At 37.0% G+C, this 12,124-nt stretch overlaps 1 long non-coding RNA gene across 1 annotated transcript; it reads left to right on the forward strand.

Moving 5' to 3' along the window:
- The first annotated feature begins 455 nt into the window (after positions 1–455).
- On the forward strand, positions 456–1,441 carry LOC131182514 (uncharacterized). Its single transcript, XR_009150795.1, has 2 exons — positions 456–524; positions 1,136–1,441. It is a non-coding gene; the product is annotated as an uncharacterized LOC131182514 (long non-coding RNA).
- Positions 1,442–12,124: the final 10,683 nt, after the last annotated feature.

Consider the following 12,124-nt stretch of genomic DNA (forward strand, 5'->3'; position numbering starts at 1 on the left):
CACGTGAACAGTAACTGTATTTTGGCTATAACTTGAGCTACAAAACTCCAATTGGGGTGATTCAAAAAGGAGAATAAACTTAAGACAATGGGGAACATTTTCTATGAAGAAAGTTTTTCCAAATTCCAACAATAAAGTGACCAATGGAACAGTGCAACTTAGGACTCCAAAACTGAAATTTACCAAATTTGCCTAAAAGACTTAGGATTTGAGTAAACAACCAAAACCAACAAATTTAATGACCAAAATGTAGTATGTGGGTGAAGTTGGAATTCCCATACCTATTAAGCCTTAGAAAGTCAATAATTTGACTTGAATAGTGCAGTGAATAGTAACCCGAAACACAAAATTTCAAGAACGTCGAGTTTAGCACGTTAGACCTAGGTAAAAATGAGGCTAAATTTATTTTGGATTTATGTTAAGTTCTAATATTGAAACATTATAAAATTGTGTATTTCAGTTGAAAAGAGTATCGGGAAGGAACCCGAGGAACCGAGTCGAGGCTAAGGGGCGACTCGCTTGAGGTTTGTGCACAACATCACTATGCTTTAAAATGTAGTGATAAAGTGAATGAAATATGTATTTTACATTTGCTTTGAATTGTTGAAAATTTATTTGTGACATTAGTTATGTTGTTTTGACTTAAATTGTTGAAAGTTATTATGTATATTTGAAATGACAATGTTTAGCAAATTGTTAAGATAAGTTTTGAAACCACAGTGTCATGACCATATATTTGAACACCTTACTAGCATGACTAGTGGGGGTAATTAGTTTCGAATTTTGATTCCTTCTCTGGAGAAGTGTTGAGGTGTGCCAGTAGAAGAGGATGTGAATGGATATCCATATATTTGAGCTAGCTAGCCTTGTGATGTGATTTCTCTTTAGCCTCTGGCTATTGAGATTCTATTTGTTTCGAATGGCATGATCTAACTGTGGGTTTTATGAAATGTGTTTTGATACTTCGAAATGAACTTGGTTTGCATTAAAATTTCATAATTCATGTTTTGTGTTTAATGCTTATGTTTAGTCAAATTTTTGAATAAATGTGATTATATTCTGCATAAAGATTATTTTAGTATGTTGTGCACCACTGAGTCCTAGTACTCAGCGATAGCTTCTATTGCTGTCGCAGATACAGAGACTAGAAGAGCAGCAGACTGAGCTGCTAAGGATTGAGGATCTTCCTGCTTTGAAGCTATCGGGTATAATTTATACCCTAATTGTAAATATTTCTTTTGATTTATGTATTGCGTATAAATGTATGGACATGTAAATGGGTCTTGAGCAGCTTGTACAAAAATTTATATGAAGTTTGTAATAAAATTTAGTTTGTGTTTCTTTTGATATAAATTTGTAAGGATGTGTATAAATTGTTTTGTCTTTAATGAAATATGAGTGGAACTATTTTATTTAATTTAAATGAAATATATTGCTAGTATTTTGAGGATTATTGAATTTTGAACTTGAGAAATTGATTGAAATGGATTGAGTTTGATTGTGAAATTGAAGTAGTTGTTGAGAAAAATTTTTAGAAGTGCTTTTTACAGGTATTTGAAGAACTGGTTTTTCAAAATACAGACAGAACTCTGTCAAAATTTTTATAAAATTTGTGGAAAAACAAAATGGACCAAAAATATTAACTAGATTTACTTTTAATCATATGTTTTAAATACCTATTAGAAAATGCTCACCACTTGTCAAAAGTAAGAAAATTGTTTAAAATCCCTTGTAGGGTACTTAATGAGTTATCGGTAGATGAAGTTCGGTAGTTCATTAGGTATTCTACGGGATCATGTTATGCCTTACAGAGGGGTAAGGTGTGACATGTTTTAGTGGTATCAGAGCAAATTTTTGAAGTATGTTTTAACTTGTGAATTTGTGTTTTTCTTTGTTAAGTAAAACTGCTCAATGTCCATTTTTGTTACATATAGTGCATTACATCATGAATATGAACTAATGGAGGGAAATCTCCATGTGTTACTTGTTCAGGAGATACCCTAACTTCAGACTGAAATGGAAGAAGGGGATCGCTCAGTTGAGCAATCTGTTGAAGCTGAGGCACAAGAGGAAGCCCCAGCTTTACCAAATGTCAGTGGGTTAGTAGCACCAGCCTCGCAAATGCCGTAGTTCCCTGCACAGTTCGCACAACAGATGGCTACGATGTTTCAACAAATGGCTAGGGGTATGCCTGTTCAAGCTCCACCCCAACCACCTGTGGCACAATCACTGCCTCCAGCTAGACAGTATGATAAGTTATTGAAGTATGGGGCTACAGAATTTAAGGGTACAGTGGACCCTTTGGAGGCAGAGCAATGGCTTGAAAGAATGGACAGAGTATTTAAGAAGCTGCGCTGCCAAGATGAATTGAAGTTTGAGTATTCTGTGTCACTACTGCAAGGGGATGCATATGATTGGTGGAAGACCATCCCCCACAGCTTAGCTGAACCACCAGTGCTGACCTGGGATGACTTCATCAGAGAGTTCAGACAGAAATACATCCCAGATGCATATGTTGATCAGAAGTTACAAGAGTTTCTGAGTCTAAAACAAGGAAATCGATCAGTGGCAGAGTATGAGAGGGAGTTCTCCCGCCTGAGTCACTATGTGGGGAGTCTCCTTACTACCAGCAAGGCAAGATGCAAGAGATTTGAGACGGGTTTGAAGTCCAGTATAAGGATGCAAGTTGTGGGATTTCGACACAGCAACTTCTCAGAGCTTATGTCTCAAGCACTTAAACTGGACAGAATTGAATCGGAAGCAACCCCAATGAAAGAAAAATCAGAAAAAGCTGAGAAATCAGAAAAAGACAAGGGGGAAAAATCAGTTGAACAGAGTTCTGGTGCTACCTCTGGAAAGAGAAAGAAGTTTAGTGGACCCAGCAGGGGTCGAGGTGGAAGATTTGGTAGAGGCAGATTTTCTGGACAGAGACCCCCTATGTCTGGTCAGCAGTCGAGCAGGGGTTCATATTTTGCCCGCCCCTGTGAGACTTGTGGCAAGGTTCATAGAGGGGAGTGTTATTGGGCCACTGGAGCCTGCTTTAACTGCGGAGGCAAGGGTCATTTAGCAAGAGACTATACTAGTGCTCCATCTCTGAGATATGGTCCAACTCCTACTACTGCCGAGGGATCTATTCAGAGTCTTGCTCCCAGAGGCTTACAGTCTATTGGCAGAGGAAGAGGCAGAGGTAGAGGTACTGCTTCAGGTAGTCAGGGCAAAGTTGGTCAGTCGGCACAAGGGAGTGCTTCGGTCAGGGTTTATTCAATGAGACAGCGAGAAGAGGCTGAGACTTCTGATGTTGTAGCCAGTACATTCTCTATCTCTGATCAAGATGTATTTGTGTTGTTTGATCCAGGTTCAACCCATTCATATGTTAGTGCTAGCGTAGTCAGTTCACTTGCTGTTCCATGTGTGCAAATGGGTTTTGAAGTGCTAGTAACTAGTCCATTAGGACAAGAAGTCCGGGTCAACAGAATTTATAGAGACTGTTCTTTGGTGATCCAAGGACATGTTTTCTTGTCAGACTTGATTGAAATGCCCTTCAGAGAGTATGATATCATCTTGGGCATGGATTGGTTAGCCAGGCATCACGCCATGATTGATCAGAGATCAAGACAGTCACTTTTGGTCTCCCTCTGTACGGTGATGTGGTAATACATGGGGAGAGGCATTTACTGCCATTAAACATCATTTCGGCTGCATTAGCCAGAAGGATGATCAGAAAGGGGTGTGAAGCATACTTGGCACATGTGATAGACACCCAAGTGGGGAGTCCAGCACTAAGGGACATCCCTACTGTATGTGATTTTTTGGATGTGTTTCCTGATGAATTGCCAGGATTACCTCCAGAAAGAGAGGTGCAGTTTGAGATTGATGTTATGTCTGGTGTGGATCCAATCTCCATAACGCCATATAGAATGGCACCTGCAGAATTGAAAGAGTTGAAAGTGCAGTTGCAAGAACTGCTTGACAAGGGCTTTATCCACCCTAGTGTGTCACCTTGGGACGCGCCAGTATTGTTTGTAAAGAAGAAGGATGGCACTCTCCGCTTGTGTATTGATTATCGACAGTTGAATAAGGTGACTATAAAGAACAGATATCCATTGCCCCGCATTGATGACTTGTTTGATCAGTTGAGGGGTGCAGCTGTGTTCTCCAAAATTGACCTGAGATCAGGTTATTATCAGTTGAAAGTACAAGAGCAGAGTATTGCTAAAACTGCCTTCAGAACCCGTTATGGCCATTATGAGTTTTTGGTTATGCCATTTGGGTTAACTAATGCTCCGGCTGCTTTTATGGATCTGATGAACACTATCTTCAGATCATACCTCGACCAGTTTGTTGTGGTATTCATAGATGATATATTGGTCTATTCGAGGAATGCAGAAGAGCATGATAGACATCTACGGATTGTACTGCAGACTTTGAGGGAGAAACAACTATATGCCAAATTGTCGAAGTGTGAATTTTGGCTGAAGGAAATATCTTTCTTGGGGCATGTAGTATCAGAATAGGGCATTAAAGTAGATCCAAGTAAGATTGAAGCTGTCCTTAATTGGAGGCCACCCAGAAATGTCACAGAAATTCGTAGTTTTCTGGGTTTAGCTGGATACTACCGTCGATTTATGAAGGGATTCTCCATGTTGACATCTCCATTGACCAAGCTGCTTAGAAAAGATGTGAAATTTCAGTGGACGGACAAATGCCAACAGAGTTTTGATGAATTGAAGAGATGTTTGACTGAAGCTCCAGTCCTGACTTTACCTACTCCGGGTAAAGAATATACAGTATATAGTGATGCTTCTCACAATGGGTTAGGTTGTGTGTTGATGCAAGATTGAAATGTCATTGCCTATGCATCACGCCAGCTAAACCGCATGAGAGGAATTATCCGACACATGATTTGGAGCTTGCAGCTATTGTGTTTGCTCTTAAGATCTGGAGACATTATTTGTATGGGGAGAAGTGCTACATCTACACAGATCATAAGAGTTTGAAGTATTTGGGCACCCAGAAAGAGTTGAATTTGAGGCAGAGGAGATGGTTAGAGTTGATAAAAGACTACGATAGTCTGATAGACTATCAGCCAGGGAAAGCTAATGTTGTGGCTGATGCCTTAAGTCGCAAGACTATGGCAAGTCTACGAGTTATTCCTTTGTCTTTGGTACATGAGTTAAGATCATTGCATGCCAGCTTAGAGATTAATGATGATGGGCATACAGCAGTTGCATGGCATGTACAGCCAGTGTTGATTGATCAGATTAGAATGGCTGCTCAGAATGATCAGAAGTATCAGAAGTTGATGGAAGAAGTCCGACAGGGCAAGAAACCAGAATTCTCAATCAGAGATGATGGTCTATTGCTACACAAGGGAAGAATGTGTGTTCCTAATGATGTTGATTTGAGGCAAATCATTTTGAAGGAAGCAGATGAGTCTCCTTTTGCCATGCACCCTGGTGGCACAAAAATGTATAGGGGGCTAAAGGAGCATTACTGGTGGATGGGTATGAAAAGAGATGTGGCAGAGTTTGTATCCAAATGCCTAACTTGTCAGCAAGTGAAGGCAGAGCATCAAGTACCCGCTGGGTTGTTACATCCACTACCAGTACCAGAGTGGAAATGGGAGAGAATAACGATGGATTTTGTGATGGGACTTCCGAGGACACAGAAGAGTCATGATGCAGTTTGGGTCATTGTTGACAGACTGACTAAATCTGTTCATTTTCTGCCAGTTCAGATGGACTACAGTTTAGAAAGATTGGCCAAGTTATACATCGATGAGATTGTGAGACTGCATGGAGTGCCAGTATCCATCGTGTCAGACAGAGATCCTAGGTTCACTTCTAGATTCTGGGGTAGTCTTCAGAGAGCCCTAGGAACTAGATTGAACTTCAAGATCTTGCATTCCATCCACGCATGCATGGCCACCCGAGAGGGTAATTCAGATCTTGGAGGACATGCTACGGGCTTGTGTGATTGAGTTTAAGGGCAGTTGGGATACACACTTGCCTTTGATTGAGTTTGCTTACAACAACAGCTACCAATCAAGCATTGGAATGCCTCCATATGAAGCTTTGTATGGCAGAAAATGTAGAACCCCGTTGTTCTGGGATGACATGGGCGAAAGAAAGATGATTGGACCCGAAATTGTTCAGCAAACTGAGGAGAAGATCAGGGTGATCAGAGATCGACTTAAGACTGCATCGGACCATCAGAAGTCCTACATTGATTTGAAAAGAAGGGATATTGAATATGCAGTAGGTGAGAAAGTATTCCTCAAAGTTTCTCCTTGGAAGAGAATTATGAGATTTGGCAGAAAGGGAAAACTAAGCCCTCGTTTTATTGAGCCATATGAGGTTCTGGAAAGAGTGGGTCCTTTGGCATATCGGTTGGCATTACCTCCAGAGTTGGAAAAGATACATAATGTTTTTCATGTATCGATGTTGAGGAGGTATCGATCAGACCCATCTCATGTACTACCAGTACAGGAAATTGAAGTAAATCCAGACCTTACATATGAAGAAGAACCCATAGAGATTCTGGCTTATGAGGTGAAGCAGGTACGAAACAAGCAGATACCATTGGTAAAAGTGCTATGGAACCATCATTCGGGCCAGAAGGCTACTTGGGAACGAGAAGAGGCCATGAGGAGACAGCACCCACAGCTATTCAGAAATTGATACCAGGTAAAATTTCGAGACGAAATTTATTTAAGGGGGGGAGAATTGTAACACCCTCGTTTGCATAGCCTGGTAGATTTTACTGTTCCGGTGACCAGTGTCGGTCCGGACAATTAAGGGGATTAGAACCACACTCAAGACAACTAGAGAAGCTATAAACACAAACAATTAGTAATGTCCAATTAGTTAAGTATAAACAAGAAAAATAGAACATAAGAAGTTAAACGAGCCGAGAGTCATAGCGATGGGTGACCTTCTCGGGAACGACTGCGAAGTCATTTTAAACTCAAATTTCGAACCGTAAAAAGTGGCGCTGTTGTCCTTAGGACCCTTATAAACACAGTGGAAAAGAGAAAATCACGAAAAAGATCTGTTAAGCCAGTCAAATAATTAGGTCAGGGAGTCGGAAGAAATATAGAATTAATTGCAAACCGGGATGAACCGGCGAGGGCCAATTTGGTCAATTGACCCCGAGAGCTGACTCCTGACCTAACTGTCAAATAAAATCGGAGAAAAGAAAATTTCGTAATTGAAAATTAAATTAAAGAACTAATAGAAAAATAAAAAAAAGAGAGGAAAATGAAAAAGTAAAAAGGTGATGACATTATGCATGATGCCATAAATAAATAAATTTATTTATTTATTAAATTAGATTTTGTGGTCTTCTATAAACAAAATAGATAAAAAGAAAGAAAAAATAAATAAATAAAACACAAGTCTTCTTCTTTTTCAAAACGTCACTCTCTCTCCCTCACCCTCTCCCTCATTTAAACCACCATTAAAGCTCATTTTTGAGCATGAAGAACCAAAATCCAACCATAGAAAATTGTCCTACCATAACTAGACTTTGTTTGGGCAACTAGGAAAGAGGATTCAAGAAAAAGAAAGAAGAAAATTTTGAAGAAAAGGAGGAAGAAAATTCTGCTCAAGGTTAGTAATACAAACTTCAATTTTTTTTTTGTTTAATTAGTGTTTCTATGGCATCAAGAGCTTGTAAATAAACTTAAAATGAAATAAAAATATGGGGGGAGGACCAAACTGAAATTTCGGCCTGTTGAAGGGGAGTATGATTTTGTATGGTTTGATGTGTTTATAATGAATTAAAGGTGTTAGTAAACTTACATGAGTATGGTAGTAAGATGGAAATGCATAAATGTGATTAATTGTAACAATTAAGTGAGTTAGGGTTTTGGGAATTAGGGTTTGTGAACCAAAAATGCAAGAAATGAGTAAATGGCATGTTTGACCTATTGTGAAGTGAAAAATGGTCAATTGTGACCAAATGAGTTGTGTTTGAATTGTTGGAAGTGAAGCCAAATTCGGAGGTTGAATGGTCATGCTGCTGGCAGCATGACCAAGTCAACTTTGAAGGACCAAAAAGGAAATTTTACAAGTCCAATTGATATGCCACCAATTGGAGATGAAAATAGACATAAAATGACACAATTTTCATTAAGGAACCATGCCCAAAAACTGACCAAAACCTAGTGAACCAATTGACCAAAGTTGGTTAAGAGCTCACATCAAGATAAACTGACCAAATGAACAGTATTTGTTCATTTGGTCATAACTCGAGCTAGGAAGGTCAAAATGACCTGAAATTTTACCAGTAATTAGATAAGATATAGATCTAAGACTTTCATGAAGAATACCAACCCAAATTATGCCATTAACCTAATCAAATTATTGAGCAAATTTGAGTTACTGAACCTGCAAAACTGCAGGATTGCCATTTGAACAGTAAAGTTTCAATGGCTATAACTCTCTCTAGAAAACTCTGATTTAAGTGAATCTTGAACCGATGGAAACATAAGACATAGTAGAACATTTCGTATGAAGGAAATTAGACCAAATTATGGACTTAACTTGATCAAATTATTGAACGAAGTTGGATAAAAAATCTGCCAGAACCAAAATCTGCAGCATGAACAGTGCACGTGAACAGTAACTGTATTTTGGCTATAACTTGAGCTACAAAACTCCAATTGGGGTGATTCAAAAAGGAGAATAAACTTAAGACAATGGGGAACATTTTCTATGAAGAAAGTTTTTCCAAATTCCAACAATAAAGTGACCAATGGAACAGTGCAACTTAGGACTCCAAAACTGAAATTTACCAAATTTGCCTAAAAGACTTAGGATTTGAGTAAACAACCAAAACCAACAAATTTAATGACCAAAATGTAGTATGTGGGTGAAGTTGGAATTCCCATACCTATTAAGCCTTAGAAAGTCAATAATTTGACTTGAATAGTGCAGTGAATAGTAACCCGAAACACAAAATTTCAAGAACGTCGAGTTTAGCACGTTAGACCTAGGTAAAAATGAGGCTAAATTTATTTTGGATTTATGTTAAGTTCTAGTATTGAAACATTGTAAAATTGTGTGTTTCAGTTGAAAAGAGTATCGGGAAGGAACCCGAGGAACCGAGTCGAGGCTAAGGGGCGACTCGCTTGAGGTTTGTGCACAATATCACTATGCTTTAAAATGTAGTGATAAAGTGAATGAAATATGTATTTTACATTTGCTTTGAATTGTTGAAAATTTATTTGTGACATTAGTTATGTTGTTTTGACTTAAATTGTTGAAAGTTATTGTGTATATTTGAAATGAAAATGTTTAGCAAATTGTTAAGATAAGTTTTGCAACCACAGTGTCATGACCATATATTTGAACACCTCACTAGCATGACTAGTGGTGGTAATTAGTTTCGAATTTTGATTCCTTCTCTGGAGAAGTGTTGAGGTGTGCCAGTAGAAGAGGATGTGAATGGATATCCATATATTTGAGCTAGCTAACCTTGTGATGTGATTTCTCTTTAGCCTCTGGCTATTGAGATTCTATTTGTTTCGAATGGCATGATCTAACTGTGGGTTTTATGAAATGTGTTTTGATACTTCGAAATGAACTTGGTTTGCATTAAAATTTCATAATTCATGTTTTGTGTTTAATGCTTATGTTTAGTCAAATTTTTGAATAAATGTGATTATAGTCTGCATAAAGATTATTTTAGTATGTTGTGCACCACTGAGTCCTAGTACTCAGCGATAGCTTCTATTGTCATGAATCTGAAACTAGAAGAGCAGTGATCGAAATGCTAAGGATTGAGGATCTTCCTGCTTTGAAGCTATTGGGTATAATTTATACCCTAATTGTAAATATTTCTTTTGATGTATGTATTGCATATAAATGTATGGACATGTAAATGGGTCTTGAGCAGCTTGTACAAAAATTTATATGAAGTTTGTAATAAAATTTAGTTTGTGTTTCTTTTGATATAAATTTGTAAGGATGTGTATAAATTGTTTTGTCTTTAATGAAATATGAGTGGAACTATTTTATTTAATTTAAATGAAATATATTGCTAGTATTTTGAGGATTATTGAATTTTGAACTTGAGAAATTGATTGAAATGTATTGAGTTTGATTGTGAAATTGAAGTAGTTGTTGAGAAAAATTTTTAGAAGTGCTTTTTACAGGTATTTGAAGAACTGGTTTTTCAAAATACAGACAGAATTCTGTCAAAATTTTTATAAAATTTGCGGAAAAATAAAATGGACCAAAAATATTAACTAGATCTACTTTTAATCATATGTTTTAAATACCTATTAGAAAATGCTCACCACTTGTCAAAAGTAAGAAAATTGTTTAAAATCCCTTGTAGGGTACTTAATGAGTTATCGGTAGATGAAGTTCGGTAGTTCATTAGGTATTCTACGGGATCATATTATGCCTTACAGAGGGGTAAGGTGTGACATTTATGAACTAACTTTTTAGCATCTTATATTGTGGTTGGCCAGAAGAATCCTTGTCTGAATGTTTTTTCAGTGATCATTCTTGCTCCCTCGTGGGTGCCGCATGGTCCTTCATGGATCTCGAATAAGACTAATAAACTGTCTTCTCTGCTAATGCATTTCAGCCATGGTTATAGATATGATCTACTGTATAACCAACCATTAAGTATGTTGTACCTTGCTAGTCTCTATATTATCTTGTTGGCCTCAAGTTGATCTTTTGGAAGTGTTCATTGATCAGGGTAGCTAAAAATAGCTGTCATCCATGTTTCTCCAATTTCAATTGGGAATGCTTCTTCCTCTTTGTCTACAGTTGATGCTACTATCTCTTCCTAGGGAATGAGTTGAGAAAAATGTTGCTCACCTGACGCTATCACTTTTGCTAGAATTATCAGCTTCTTGGTTTTTCTCCCTCGATACTTGGAGGATGTTTACTGTAATGTCCCCAGAATTTCGAGTTCTGAATAATACTAGTTTCGGTATGTGAATAGTATTATTCAAAGCCAACTCAAAGACTAAAAATGAGATAGAAATTAATTAAGATAAGTAAAATAAAAACCAAAGTGATCATCGGGTTATGGACTTAATCGGTATTATTGAAAAAAGATGGACTATAACCTGATGAAAGACATTTTGGTCAATTCACTTAAAGAGTTGGCTTTTGACCGAAATGTTAATTAAATTAAGTGATATTGATGTATTGGAATGGGATTTAATTAACCAAAAAGAGTATGAAATTTTAATGGGACATAGATGAAATTGTTGAATTTTAATAATTATAATTAGAATTATAATTATAATTATAATTACTTAGATATTTATGTAAATAAGACAAAACTATTTAATTAAGGTTAAACACCTCATCATCCCATCATCATCTCATCTTCATCTTCATCTTCTTCTTCTTCCATCTATTATCGTCCCACTGTCTCTCTCTAACCCTCCATTGAAGCTCCATTTTCAAGCTTTAAACACCTAAATTCCTCCATAATTTTTATAGGAAATTAAGAGAAAACCTTTGGAAGATTGGTGAAGAAGACTTGTTGACCAATTGAGGTAAATTATAATTTAAACTTAGTTATGAATTTATGAAATTTAAGTTTGATTATCGAGATTTCTATGAATATTGATTGAAATCATGGGTGCTATTGAAGGAACGAATTCGGTTTGGGAGACTAAGAAGGAGAGAGAAGGGTTTTGGTGAATTGAATGTTGATAAAGAGTGATTGGGACTTGTAATCAAGGTTATTGCTAAAAAATTCCTTGAATTTTCAACGTTTTGGCTACTTAAGTTAGGGTTTTGTACAATTAGGGTTTTCATTATATAAAGCCTATTTAATACTATTATACTTGTATTATAACTAACTGATATATATTTATTAAGAAACATTAAAGATATGGTGAAGAGATTAAATGAATTGATAAGTGTGCATTAAGTGTGAATCTGGAAAGCTTGAGTCCAGTGGGATTAAATGCTTGTAACTTGAGCTATATATTTCCAATTGATGTGAAACCAATGGCAAATTAAAGACAAGACAATATACTAAAACTTTCATGAGACAAGTTGCTCTAATTCTATGTGTAGATACTTTGAATGATTGCTAGAAATTGAGTCACAATACCTGAAACTTAAGAGCAGGGTACCCTGAA

Source organism: Hevea brasiliensis, chromosome 8 (assembly GCF_030052815.1).
Source record: "Hevea brasiliensis isolate MT/VB/25A 57/8 chromosome 8, ASM3005281v1, whole genome shotgun sequence".
NCBI classification, from domain to species: Eukaryota; Viridiplantae; Streptophyta; class Magnoliopsida; order Malpighiales; family Euphorbiaceae; genus Hevea; species Hevea brasiliensis.